The sequence below is a fragment of the Marmota marmota genome, unplaced genomic scaffold, assembly GCF_001458135.2.
Source record: "Marmota marmota marmota unplaced genomic scaffold, marMar, whole genome shotgun sequence".
NCBI lineage: Eukaryota > Metazoa > Chordata > Mammalia > Rodentia > Sciuridae > Marmota > Marmota marmota.
The window spans coordinates 19,692,154-19,705,012 of record NW_026000108.1 but is presented as its reverse complement, the minus strand read 5'-3'; the positions used below and the strand labels follow the sequence as shown (position 1 = coordinate 19,705,012).

General features: G+C 36.4%; 1 protein-coding gene and 1 non-coding gene across 3 annotated transcripts in view; one reads left to right on the top strand and one right to left on the bottom strand.

Annotated features, from left to right (window-relative positions):
- The window catches only part of Rbpj (recombination signal binding protein for immunoglobulin kappa J region), a 209,934-nt gene that overhangs the window by 95,486 nt on the left and 101,589 nt on the right, over positions 1–12,859 (bottom strand). The window lies entirely within an intron of this gene.
- LOC125611001 lies at positions 5,040–5,146 on the top strand. Its single transcript, XR_007341115.1, has one exon. It is a non-coding gene; the product is annotated as a U6 spliceosomal RNA (small nuclear RNA).

The following is a 12,859-nucleotide window of genomic DNA, read 5'->3' as shown; positions in this document are numbered from 1 at the left end:
GGGGGAGTAAAGCTGATCCAGCACTCTCACTTTGTTGCCTGGTATAAAAAGGACACTAATTTTTTCTTTCTTTCTTTCCTTCAGTTTCTTCCTAGCCTTATAAAGTAATCACTATGTTCTTTTTTTGTCCCACTAATGTGGCCTAAAGTAATGGTTTTGCTTCCTTCCTCTTTCCATGCTTTTGTGTAGTGGTTGTAATAAACAGCCCCGTTTTAGGGATCATCTTATTAAGTTATTTAGTGACTATCGTTTTAAGTGCATCCCTTCTTTTTGGATAATGTCTAATGAGTTCCCGATTACATTCTCCAGTCAGCTGCTTTTCAGATTGACCTGCTGTGGTTTCCAACCAGCCTAGCCTGGCATTGTACACGAACTAGTGCTTTGCTGATATCAGGGATCTGCAAATATAGAATTGAATTTAATTTTTATATTTGGAACACTGAATCCTCTAATAGAGGCCCGAGTTCTGCTGATTATATAGTGGCAGGGAAATCAAATTTTTTAGTTGTTTTCAAGGTTTTCTGTGTATGTGTATTTGACTATTTCTTTTGATTATATACTTGGCACAGAAAGAGGAAATGTAACAACATTTAATACAATATATCATTGCAAGTTTGATTTGGAAAAGGAGAGCTCAAGAAAGGACAGTATCCTTGGACACATATTCCTTGAAACCTTCATCCAAAAAGGCATTTCAGCCATGATCTAGGACAGGCCATGATCTAATTTGGAACCAAGGCCACCTGAGAGTCCCAGAAAACTCAGAAAGCCATTATAACCACAAATCTAATCATGACACCTCACCTTCACCCTGAAACAGCTCCACTCACAACCTTTCCCCATCTCAATAAATGGCAACTCCTTCCTTCCACTTCAGCCAAGAATCCTGGAGACATTCTTGCTTGTCTCTCACACCTGAAATCCAATCATGCAGGAAATCATGCTGTTTGCATGTATTAATCCATTTTCTGTTACTATAACAAAATGCCTACTTGGCTGTAGTAAGGACCTAATGGCAAATGTTGTCAAAATGGTAGGAACACATGGGTAACAGAGATCACTTGCATGGGGTGAGAGATAACCAGAGACTGGAAAGGAACTTACTCTTCTTCACTTTTTCTTCTTTTTTAAACCCAGGTGCACTTTACCACTGAGCTATATCTCCAGCCCTTTTTATTTTTTATGTTGAGACAGGGTCTCACTAAGTTTCTGAGGCTGGTCTCAAACTTGCAATCCTTCTGACTCAGCCTCCTGAGTCACTGAGATTACAGAAGCCCACCTCGCCAAGCTGTCTTCATTTTTAACAATTTACTTTTGTTCACTCCATGAGACCAGCATTAGTTCCTTCTTGCCACAGTCTGGCTGGGCACAAATGCCGCAGTCTGGCTGGGCACACAATCACGAGCCACCACACAGCTTGTAGATTCAAACAGCAACTCTTTATTCCCGAACTCACACCAGCCGTCTACAAACACGTTCTGGGGAAATCCACGTTCTCTGCCCAAATCCACCTCCACTGGGCTTCTGTCTCCAAAATATACTGTCTGAATCCCATGAGAACTCAAGGGGAACTCAGGCAGCAGGATACTCCCTATTCCCAGCAGGAATAATCTTAAACCTTAAACCTGGAACCTAAACCGGGAACGCCCTAATCCGCCTTGGTCCTTGAGCAAGGTCACCTACATTCAATGTCACTGCAACATGGGGTACGCTGGCAAGGAAATTGTCATACCTACTTGGCTAATGGCTCCCAGCACCTTCTGAAGGCAGCACCCTCAACAACCTAAGTACTTCGCCATGGACCATCTCACATCATCACCACAGGGACCAAGATTCTAACACATGAACCTTGAAGGGATACCCTTCATCCATATCCAAACCATAGTACTCCACCTTCAAAACATACCCACTGTCCTAACACCAGTCTAGTCTAATCCATCTCATTTCCCACCTGGTTCACCAGAAGCTTCCTGTTTAGTGCTCCCTTCTTCCATTCTTACCTTCCCTCAGTCTGTTCTCTGGGGGCCGTTCTGAAATAACCTCTAAAACTCTACAAAGGTCTTCCCATCTCACTGTGAAGACCACTGCAACCCGGCCTGCCATCTCACCTCTCTGACCTCACCTCACTTGCTAAGCACCAACCACCCTTCTTCCTTGAGGCTCCTGGGACGCACCAGGCACACTCTCAACCCCAGGTTTTGGTTCTTTTCTCTACCCAGAATGCCATTCACTTAGACACCTTATGGCTCCCTAGTTTGGTCTTAACTCAAATATCACCTTCTCATGAGGTCTTCCCTGACCAACCTTCACTAGAGTGGCTCTCGTTCTCCTCACCCTCTTCTTTCTTTATTTTGCTCATGACATTCATCATTAAGAAACACCATAGCTCATACTCCTGTGTTGTATTCACTGTCTGCCTCCTCCCATTATAATATATCTTTCATGAGGGCAGAGACTTTTGCCTGTCTAGTTCAATGTTCAAGCCTCAGCCTCTGGAACAATGCCTGGTACCTGGTAAGTTTTCAGGAATAGGAGAAATAGGGTGTATCCCACTTTAGGGCATAGTAGAAATGATTCTGAAAACTCACTAGGCCTCCTGGTTCAAAACCAATATTGGGGTCACACCAACAATGACCACCCCAGTATCAGCCTACCCAGGAAGGAAAAAAAGTGTATGGAGCTTTCTAAAGAATAAAAAGAAAGAAACTAGTCTTTACTTCTGAGACCAGTAGATGAGGTTACACTTCCTTTAATAAAGAGTTTACTGTACTCTCCATTTTAGAACCTCAGGAAAGAAAACACTTAGCAGGAGATGAAGAACTAGCTATTTTGATGACTTGCTAGTGGATGTGGAAATGAATGTAATCTTTATGGAAACCACTTTGCCATATTTATCACTACCTATGAATCCTACAAGTCCATGTTTAGAAGTTTAATCCTACAAATGCACTCACACATGTGTGAAATTACCTATGTATTGCATCATTATATCAAGGTAAAAAAAAAAACAAATACTGGTAACAACCTAAATGTCAATAAGGTATGTCTTGGGCTGAATTCAGAGCCTTGTATATAGCTCAGCAGGTGCTCTGCTGCTGAGTAGTTATTCCATCCAAGAGATGGCTTATTTTTAAAAATCACAATAAATTCATAGAATGGAATAATGTGGGTCCATTCATATTCAGAGACTGCTTATAAGTTACATGAATGGATCATAAAGTTTAAAAAGCATGCAAAATAGTGATAGATACATATATGCATATTTGCTTATATGTGTCTGAAATAGTTCTGGAAGAATACATTAAAAAATAACAGTGACTACCTCCCCACAAGGGGCTCAACTGTTGGAAAATGTAGGTGAGAAGTTGGATTTTCTCACTTTCTACTTTCTACTTTCTTTTCTCTATTTTCTTGGATTCTTTGAACTCTGTATATGTGTATGTATTGCCCACTCAAAATATAAAACATAAGAAAAGGAGGGGAAAATAGAAAAAAGTGGAATAAATGTGAAATAAGCAAAAAAAAAAAAAACAGTCAAAAATTTTCCTTTCTTCTACTCTAGAGGAATTATTTTCTAATGAAAGTTACAGACATGGTCTGTTATCTTAGTGCAATTAAAATGGCAGAACTGAATTCGTGGTCCTTTCAATCGGTATGTTTATTATATCTACCACTACAGGTCAGGCATCTTCAGTGTTTGACAAAGATAGACACAATGACCCTAACCCCTGGGGACTCCCTGGTTACCAAAGTGCACAGACCAGTTGCAGAATCACTCTGCTAGAACTGAGGTCTGAATTAATGGCATTGGAATACAATGGAAAAGGCGGCTAACTCTTCTTGCCTGGTAGACCCAGGGAAGCCTTTGCAGAGATGACTCTTGAGCTGACTCTGACTGGAGTGGGAGTTCAACTGACAGTAAGAGGAGGAAACTTGACAAGCACAGGAAACTGCAAGCTCAGGCTCAGAGGTGTGAAAGCACCCCTTACATTCAGAGGAAGCCCAGGTGGGGGATTGGTGCATATGAAGAGGTGCAGGCATCTAAGAAGGACCTGATAGAATTGTGTCCTCAAAAGTTAACGGACATCAAAACCACCTGGGTTCCACTCTCCAAGACTCTAAATGAGTGCTGAAGAAGAGGCATGGGAAATAGGTGTGTCAGGGATTCTGATGGATATTGTTCATGAATTACGCTTTGAGAATCATGTTATAAAACTTGGGTATAACCTAACTCCAGGGGTTTTGTTTGTTTGTTTGTTTGTTTGTTTTAACCCAGAGAGTAATGGCATATAAGTCCTTTTTTTTTTTCAATTAAATAAGTGAAATATTTAAGTAGTAAAAATGATTAATTTGGGAGACCCTGACTGTGTCTTCAGTAGGCAAGAAGCAGTTCATAGCTAGTTAGGGGGTCATTACTATTTTCTGAAACATGTGACACAGTTCAACACTGGCTCTAGGGCCACATTGCCTGGGTTTCCAGCTGTAAGACCTTAAGCAAGTGATTTATAGGGCAGTTTCCTCACCTGTAAAGTGAAGACAATACTATAAATTTCATAGGGGTGCTGTGGAGAGTCAAAATGTTACTACATTTAAAGGACATAGGACGATACTGTAATATAATTGCTACAGTAGGATCTTGCTAAATTGCTTAGGGCTTCCCTAAGTTGCTGAACCTGGCTTTGAACTTGTGATCCTCCTACCTCAGCCTCCCAAGCCACCACAGCCAGCTGTAATTATTCATTATAACTTGCATTTATCTCATCAAAATCCTTAAGAAACGTGTCAAAAGATCCTTTGCACTTCAAAAGTCAAACATATAAAGGCCAAATAGAATGATTTAATTCATGTCTTTGGTACATCCCATACAGAGTGACAATATCTTTATTATTATTTAATTTCCAACAGGCTCACATATCCAAAAAGTATGAGAAACCTGCTATAAATGGCGATGGGAGCCTCTGAGGATATGAACATGATCCGATGGTGGGTGCATCTAAGAAAGCCTCACTGATAACTCACGTTAGAAATTAGGAGCCCTGGTGTTCACATCAGCAGCCTATATACTAAAATTGGAATGATACAGAGAAAATTAGCATGTCCCCTGTGCAAGGGTCATACACAAATTCACAAAGCATTCCATACGTTTACAACTTGAAAGAAAGAAAGAAAGATAGATTAGGAGCCCTGTGCTGCACAGACATTTCTAAACTAGTTTCCGTTCATCTTTTTCCCTCCCGTGTGTTCATAACATTATCATTTTCTACTATTTGTTAGCCAAGGTTAGTAAAATACACAGGAGATTGAAAGAATGCCAACAAGGATTCCTCCAGATTGTGCAATTCTACAAGGCAACTAAGCTCTAACTCCAGGATTAAAAGAAATAATGAGAACTGAAAATGAGTCACTGAGTGGGTTTCAGGTGGACTTGAGAAACAAAAATAAATATTCACCCTTTCCTTCCAATTGCGTTTGATTTTTTTTTTTTTTCAGGATTCTTTGGCCCTGGCAATTTGATGTTTATGCAGGCCGGAGTTAAGCTTTACTTAGCTTGCTAACATGTACTGCATTTCCAGAAGGTAAAACAAGAAAATGAACAGGCCGTTTACCCTAGTGATATGGAATGTGAATGGAATCATATGCACATTTGGTGAGAGGAATGTGTACAAATCTAGTAATTTGTCAGAAGTTTTCATAGCAAATGTAATTGAAAGAAAGTGTTTCCATGTGTGATTGATCTATTTCATTCTTTTTGTAATATGAAAAAATAAAGACAGTTATCACTAGCTACACAAATGACAACACCATGTGAATCATAAAATTCCAGTTCTCTGTTTATAATCAATATTTTAAAATTTTGATTTCCTAAACTTTCCCTACTTATTTCCTAGACTTTTTGTACTTTGTCATGTATTGTATATTGCAGCAGTGTAAAGCCAGTGTTAAATGCCTACCATTAAACAACAACAACTGGGATCTGAGTGAAAAAAACACTGGGACTAGCTCTTTTGCCAAGTCCTTGGGCCTCTACTACTAACTAGCAGGTCAACTTTGAACAATCATTTGCAAATGGGTGATATAATCTCATTGCAGAAGGTCCTTTTGAGAATTAATTGAAATATTACATGAAATACTAAGCACACAATAGGTATTAAGTAAATTGTTATTTCCCTTAGGAAATTCTGCTACCTATCACTTTTCTTATCTGTTGGATAGTCTAATACCACCTGCCTTAGAGCTTTGTTACATGGATAAAATTAGATAACAAAGTGGATAATTAAAAGGAATGAATTGTGTTTGAGTAAGGTACTGGTGTTTAATATATGCCCTGACATATTATCTTTATTTTTAAAAGGTTGATTGTGGTTATATAGCAAATCATTAGAACAGAAAAAATATCCCTGCAGTTCTTCTCTGGCCTCTTAACCTTGTACCTTGATAAAGATAGTCTTAATCACTTTTTCAAAGAAAGCCTGTCCTGTAGGTTTCACTCTTTGCATCTGTATTGTTTGTGTCATAGATGGTGTAATGATAAGTATCAACATATAGATATGACCTTTGTGGCTAGTACCCTTGTCCAAAATAGACTAAAGACTTGCCACCTCTACTCTGATACATACTAAGATATAAAATAATTTTCATGAAATAAGACTTAACTCTGTCAAAGACAGCTAACTAACCTATAACCCTTTTGAACATCATAATCAAAGTTGTACAATACCTCTTATAAAAATTGTCATTCTGTCCATTTTTAATTAATTTTAAAATTTTTAATTGTCATGATGTCAACATGTGGAATGTGAAAAAGGAACTCTTGTGAAATTACTGCAAGAAAAAAGCTCTATGGTAATTTCTGATAAGCTATTAATAGATACTAAATATGGACTTACTGATATGAAATAGGTATTCTTGAAAAGTTTCATCTCAATCTAAAAATGATATATTTCATTTGAAATAATGCATTAGATAAACAATTTAAATAAATTCTTATGTTAGGTAATATAACTGGTACTATCATGGATGTAGTTTTCACTACTTAAGTGATTATTTAACTAAATTCTATCATGATTAGCATCCTGTGGAAATTAAAGTGTTATGAACATTTTGCCAATGGAGAAAACATTTCCCAAATCCATAACTACAAATAGCCTCTCATCTAACTACTTTGAAAAGTTTTGGAAATTTATGCATGCTGCCTTTTTTTTTTCCTTCAAACTTTCCAAACACGTGGCCCAAATTCTACCCTCAGAATTACTTTTGACTTCAATGAGAGTTATAAACTATCATCTGGGAGAAGTATTTGGCTCCTGCTTTTCAATTCATCTAAATTTCTCCAGAAATGTTCTTCTGAAATGCAAATCTGATTTTCATCAAGCAGTTATACCTACATAGCATCATATTTTCCTTCATCAGCAAACTCTAAGTATTTTATTTTTAACTAGCATAGCTATATCTGTATTTGCATGGTACTTTCCAAGTTTCCAAAATAAGCAACAACTCACAGAATCTAGGCAAAAAAAAAAAGAAAAGAAAAGAAAAGAAAAGAAAAAAGAAAGAAAAAGATAAAAGAACTGAAAAATAACTTCTAAAAACAGATTATAAAAAGCATTTAGTCTTTATGCAATAGAGGCTTTTCAAGAGATTGCGTGCCATGGAATAACTTTCTATTCAAGAAGATGCTGTGATATATAATTTGTGAAGTAACAATAAATATGATTGAGTTTACAGTGTTTCATATCCTCTCATGGATATCAATCATCTCAGTCCATCCTCAGGACAATGCTGAGGATTCCTCCCTATTTTTACAAATGAGCCTCAGAGAACATGATTTATACACGTTCTAGTCCTAGAAGTGGGATTTATGATTGACAGCAAGTTCTTTGTTTTTTGGCTATAGAAATTTGAACCAATAAAGGATATTTTATGTCAAGTACTCAGAGTATCAGATAATTTTAATAAGTTACATACAAAAGTATACATGGTAAGACATGCAGGAAAGATTTATTTTAAATAGCTGTAATATTAAAAAAATTAAAACTATATGACTTGGTAACAGTGAGTGGATGAAGATGATTAGCCCAGCCAAGATGAAAACTAATACCCATTTGGTTTTTAACTTGTCTATTATTAAAAAAAAAAAAAAAAAAAAAAAAAACAATTCACCAAAAAGATTGTAACAGGAAAAGACCATAGACCCAATATACCTCTTTCAGATACAAAAATCCATAACAACAGCCCTATACAAAATCCTAAACAAAAGCCCAATAAACTAGGTATAGAATGGTTCTTCTTCAACCCAATAAAGGGCTTCTATGAGACACCACAGTCAATAGCTTATTTAAAGGTGTGACTAACAGTATATTTAAAGGTGTGACTGGTGTTTTTCCCATTAACTGCTGGAAGAGGCAAGGATGTCTACTGTCACCATTTCTATTCAACATTTTACTAATTGTTCTAACCAGGACAATTAGAGAAGGAAACGAAATAAAAGACATCAGATTGTAAAGGAGAAAGTAAAAACATCTCTTTTGCAGATAACATTAGCTTGTATATAGAAAATTCTACAGGCTTCATTAAAAACAATTGCAACTAATATTCAAATTCAGCAAAGTTGTATGATACAAGATCAAGATACAAAAGTCAATTGAATTCTATTTCTTTGCAATAAATATACTGAAAATTATCTTCTTATTTTTATTTTTTTGTATTGAATGTTGAACCCAGGGTCTCATGAATGCTGAGCAAGCACTCTACCACTTAGCTACACTACTAGCCCTTTTAATCTTATTTTGATATAGGGTCTCACTATAAATTGCTCAGGTTGGCCTTGAACTTGTGATTCTCCTGTCCCACCTTCCTGAGCATTTGGGGTTACAGGTGTGCACCTTGTGCCTGATGTCAAAATGAAATTTAGAAAACATTTCCATTTATAATAGCATCAAAAAGAATAAAATACTTAGGAACAAATTTTTAAAAGAACTGCAAGATTTATGCTCTGAAAACTACAAAACATTATTGAAAGAATTTTCAGAAAATCTAAATAAATGGACAGACATCCTTTGTGGATCAAAAGACACTTTTATTTAGGTGACAGCCTCCCACAAATTGATTCACAGATTGATTCAGTAAAATTTATATGGAAATTAGAGTAAGCTCAAATAGCCAATCTTAAAAAGAAGACTGACATTTCTTCACTTTGAATTCTCCTCAAAGCTGCATTAATGAAGATTGTGTGGTACTGGATTAAAGATAGACATGTAGATCAATGGAATAGATCTAAGAATCTTTAAAAAGCCCTCATATTTATGGCCATTTGATTTTTGAAAATGGTGCCAAAAGAATTCAGTGGGGAAAGAATAGTGTTTTCAACAAATGGTTCAAGAACAACTGGATAATCATATGCAGAAAAATGAAATTGGGTCCACACTTCACAACATACATAAAAAATACCTTAAAATATAGATCATGCTTAAACTTAAAAACCAAAATTATAACATTCATTATAACATTCATAGAAAAGAGCATAAGGGTATGTCTTCATGATCTTAGATTAGCAATGGGTTCTTATATATGACACAAAAAGCACAAGCAACAGAAGAAAAATAGATAATTTCATCAAAATTAAAAACTCTTGTGCTTCAAAAGACACTATCAGGAAAGTGAAAAAGGGCTAGGTGTAAGCATGTGGCGGCATGTTTACCTACATACACAAGGCCCTGGGTATGATCCCCAGCATCACACACACACACACACAAAAAAAAAAAAAAAAAAAAAAAACTATGGAAAAGATAACCCACAGAAAGGAATAAAATATTTGCAAAACATATATTTGATAAAGGTCTAGTAGATAGAATATATAAAGGATTCTTAAAACTGAAAATAAAAAGACAAAGAGATCAATTTAAAAATGGGCAAAGGGAGCTGGAGTTGCCACTCAGAAGCAGAGGGCTTACCTGGCAGGTGTGAGGCCCTGGATTCAATCCCCAGGACTGAAAATAAAATTTTTTAATTGGCAAAAGACATTTTTTAAAAGAAGACATTTCTTAAAAATGATGCAGCCATTTTGAAAAACACTCTGTTTATATGACTCAGCAATTTCACTCTTAGGTATATAACCATAAAAACTGAAAACATGTGAAACATATGTCCACCAAATAATGAATGGTTAAATTCAATGTGGTATATCTATAAAATGGAATATTATTAAGCTGTAAAAAGAAATGAAGTACTGATAGACATTACAAAACCTTGACAATATGCTAAATGAAAGAAACAAACCACAAAAAGATACTGTATTCTATCATTCAGTTTATACCTATATTCAGAAAAGGCAAATCTATAGAAATAGTTGATTAGTAGTTATATGGGGCTAATGGGTGTGTGTGTGCAGAGTAACTCTAAAGGGCACAGGTCTTCGTTTGGGGTAATAAATATGTTCTAAATTGTGATGATGGTTGCACAATTCTGTGAATATACTATAAAACACTGAATGTGAACTTTAAATGATTGAATTACGTGGTTTGTGAAGTGTATGTCAATAAAGAACTGATCATGAACTTTAGCATCGTAGATCATAGGCTGATATAAATGTCCAAGTAGGGGCAACTGAATAATAAAATGAACTCCACAGGACACTTTGTTAGTTGATTCACTCTCTAATTTCATGATAAATTTGAGATTATATTTCTGATAAGGATTAGATTCCTTAACATTTTAGGAGTGAAATTATCTCATTTTAAAATAAAAATAATAGCTGGAATTATTATGCAGCAACTTAATCCAAGTGACTTCAATGGACCTGAGCTCTTTGGATCTTTCTTCACCCTGAATAGGTCTTTTACTCATCACCCCACCTCCAGGCCTGGGAATTAACACAAGGCCTAGCACATGCTAGTCAAGTGCTCTAGCTCTACCACTGAGGTACATCCCCAGCCCTTTTCACTTTATTTTGAGACAGGGTCTGACTAAATTGTCCAAGCTAGCTTCAAACTTGTGATCCTCCTTCCAGAGACCCTGGATTATAAGCATGTGCTGACATACCCTGATCTATTCCCATTTTAAAGGAAGTTATGGTCCAGAGAAAATAAGGAAGGAAGGAATTTCTCTGGAAGTCCAGAAGAATTAAGTAGCTTTCCTAAATTCACACAGCTACAGATTCAGCTACACTGTGTACTGCTCCAGTTTCTCTATAACCTGCTTGATGCTCTCCCTGTTTACCAGTATGAATTAGGGCCCAAAGGCCTCAGGCAGGGGGCACTTGAAGGACAATTAGATAAGTGTGCTAATGTTACTTGAGGACCTAAGAAATGGGACACCACTTCTAGACTACTCCAGAGAGCTGGTGATCCTGGGGTTGGGGATGGGGGAAGGAATGGAGTTGGAAACTGATTTTTTTTTTTAAATGTGAAAGAAAGGATGAAAAAATTGAAAGAATGCCTCAAAGTTTATTTTCTTCCAACTCTAATGGTCCATCTATTTAAGACACCCCCCCACCCCCGCCCCCGGAGCTGAAGACAACCTGGAATTCAGAAACTTTTCCTTGTTTTCCTGACTTAGGCTTGTCCCAGAACCCATGATTGAGGTATCGCTTTTAGGGCTCCCATCTTCAGTGACCACAATTCCACCAGCAAGTGTTTTCAGATTCCCACCTGCCCCTTCACCTGCACCCTTCCACCCACATGCACGCCTTCAAAATCATCTTTGAGAATTTAGTCCTTTTATAGTTATTTGTCAAAAATAACTTAGGGCTTATATTTTAACTTTTAACTTATGTTTCATTCCAGTCCTTTTAACCAAAACTCCTCCTAAAAATGTGATGAATTACAGAAACAACTTTATTTTAAAATTTTCTAGTATTTTAAAAATGGGTAATACAAGTACATGGAACAAAATCTGAAATTTATAGAAGGGACTATACATAGACGTGCCAGATTTGCAAATAAAAGTACAGAACACGCAGTTACATTTGAATTTCATACAAATACGCTTCTAGTATTGCCAATCTAGAATAAAATCAACCTAGTTGAGAACAACAACAAAAAAATTACTTTTATTTGGGAATAGTCAGATTGCAATGCAGAAAGGCACAGATTCTAACTGACTTAAATATATGCTCTGAGGTTTTGCAAAAATGGTGGCTATATTGATAGCTTTAAGCCATGAGAGAGTTATTAATGAAATCATTTGTTGGTCAGGATTTTTGATTAGTGCTGACAAGAGTTAAGCTATCTTCTAAGAAAGAGATTAGGTCTGGTCTCTGTCTCTGGGTAGTTTTGGGGAAAGGGGTCGGTTGTACAGAAGGTTAGCAGAGTTTAACAATGTCTCAAAGGTCAACTAGAGTCTAGTCTGGGTGTGCCTGAAGCTCATTTCAAAAGTTCCACTGCAAACAAGTCAGATCTGATTAAGAGTCAGTTTTAAGTGTCCTGAAACAAAGCTTCCCCGTTTGTCCCATGAAGCACTTGACATTTTTATACTAAAACTTATTTATTGCTTATCTGAAATTAAAATGTAATTTTATATTTTTCTGATGACCCTATATGTACAGAAAAATAAGACTCCTCTTGGCCATGATCTCCCCAAGGGACCCGGTTGCCCTCTCCAAATAAAATCCTAAAATCCTATTACTAGTTTTTTGAGTATCATTCCAGGAATATTCTAGAAACAACTTTTTTTTTTTTAAAACAGCAATCAAAGTTATCTGTCCCAGAACAAAGTAGAATCGAAAATAAAATGATACCATAGTTCTATCTGGATTTATAAGTGTTAATGGAGGTCAAATAATGCAGGCAATCAGATCTGTCTATAGCAAATTCATATGTTCCTTAACTTCTAAGACCATTCGCAAAAGGATGATAAAAATATT